A 2,393-nucleotide genomic window follows, 5' to 3' on the forward strand; every position below is an offset into this window, starting at 1 on the left:
ACAGTATACCACGGTATTTGTAAGTTAAGAAGTCGTAATATACTAGAGTACGCCGAAAACATCCAAGATTGCGGAAGAGGGCGTTGACCCCTGACCCATTGGCCCACCCGAAAGTTGGCAGCCAGCCCGGCGACCATTTTCACACTCTAAGGGGTGTCCGAGACACGAAATACAAAATAATCTTACGCCCCAAAACACATATACAACTAGAGTTCCACGATCTCATACCTTCGCCAAATGATGTTAGCTTTTATGAATAAGAACTTATATACAATGTATTAATCCCCCTGATTATGCAAATAGGATCCGCAATTGCATGAATTATATCTGTTGATCATAATCTCCACCAACAGTCTTATTTTAACAAAGAATGTCATTATAGCATTTCCTCATATATTATGCAAATGAGGTCCTTATTTGAATAAGTTATGTTAAATTATGTTCACCTTCATTAAACTTCAAACACCCCAAGTATAAAATTCCAGGCAGTTACCACTATGCAATTATAACATTTTCTCATTAATTATGCAAATTAAGTCTTCATTTGCATAATCGATATCTGCCTGTGTTTCTCTCGTTGTTAATAACATATGTCGCAAGCTTGAACTTCCTATCATGGAATGCAGCTGATTAATAGAATTTCCTCATTAATTATGCAAATTACATCCATATTTGCATAATTGTAATATCATTATGTCAAGCATTACTCAAGCTACCTACATACCAAAAATCATGATGATCCATCAATCGGTTCTTGAGTTATCCTTCTTTAAACATTTGTCCTTTAAACCCCCCTGCAGTTCCAGAGCAAGCTGCTAGGGGGCCCAAACTCACGTCACTTCTTTCCCAGCACAAAAGCTACCTGCCATCCAAATTTCGTCACCCTAGTATGTCTAGATCATGAGATATCAAAACCGGAAGTTCAGCTGCAGTACCATGACAAGCCGCCAGGGGGCCCAAAATCTAATCAGTTCGAGCTCTCATCAAGACCTACCCACCTACCAAATATCAAGATAATCCATATAAGCTTTCTCGAGTTATGCTGTTGACAGACACACACACACACACACGGCCACGAAAACATAACCTTCTCCAATTCTTGGCGAAGGTAAATATCGGATCCTCAATTGCAAATGCTGTTACACATGCGACGTTGTCGCCATGCCGGCCCTCTGACACAGAAGTATACAACGTTTTCAGTTTGTGGAAAACTTCTTTCACACATTTTACCTTAAACTGATGTCTTATTGGTAAAGGCAAATGTTTGTTGTATGTCATTATGCTCCATAGGAATTTCTGTGAAATGTGTAGTTTTCAAATATCGCTCTAAACTACGTGCACAAATATAGGAGGGAACATCAAATCTCATTCTATGTCACAGATACAGGAGGTAGTTGTATTGACTATTGTTTATATTTCACTCCACACCACAGGTATGCGAGTGAAATATATTGCTTTTCCTAACATGTCCTGTTCTTCTTGTACCTTTTTTTATTCTCCAGCCATTTGGCCAACTGTATAACATGTATAAAAATGACATAGAATTTAGCATGGGGATGACTGGGACATATGCCCACGTTGCTTCATTTATATATTGAGAATACTGTAAATTTTTACCAAGGAGGTTATGTTTTTGTTGCGTTTATTTATATTTTTTTACATCAGATTTACAACATGAAGAAGGCAGTGGGGGTAGCTCTGCCCTTGGTGCTTATTCTGGCTGTCTGCGTGTACCTTGCCGTGACAGGACCTAGGAAGGATGAGACTTCAAAGGGACATCGTGTCATCAAAAGGTCCTTAGGTAATGCTCCCGTCGTTATCCCTTGACATAGCTTTCGGTTATAGTAAGCAATGGAACACAGGTTCGGCTATTTGATGTGATTTGATTTTTTCTTATCTGTCTACAACAGGCAAATACATTGTACACGAAAAACATTAATAAGCAACCTCAAAATGATATGCAATCTAGACGGTAGCTTGCGATGTAAGAACGGAATTAATGATAATGGGGAAATGGCAGGATGATCCAAGAGTTGCGCTCTTAATATCCTTGTCAGAGTATCAATATTTCTATTGCAATGTTGTCTTAAATTAGTTTTCCAAACATTTATAGTTACTGTGATTTCCACTTTAATAGCTGCATGGTCAACACCTTTAAACGGAAGCTAGCCCTCCTTGCAGCACTGCATTTAAAGGCCAACGTCTAGTTTCTATAGTTTTTATGTTTACCTTCGCAGACGGAAAACATATAGCTTTTGCTCTGCTTCTTCCTCCTCTTGTTCCTCTTCTTCTCCAATCAAATAAGGTCAGTGATCAGGATCAGACGTCTGTCATCATGGTAACTGGTGTTGGGTTACATGGTGTTGATTGCAAGTGCCATGCAGAACTTAGTT

The sequence above is a fragment of the Branchiostoma belcheri genome, unplaced genomic scaffold, assembly GCF_001625305.1.
Source record: "Branchiostoma belcheri isolate BF01 breed outbred unplaced genomic scaffold, Haploidv18h27 scaffold61, whole genome shotgun sequence".
Classification (NCBI taxonomy): Eukaryota; Metazoa; Chordata; class Leptocardii; order Amphioxiformes; family Branchiostomatidae; genus Branchiostoma; species Branchiostoma belcheri.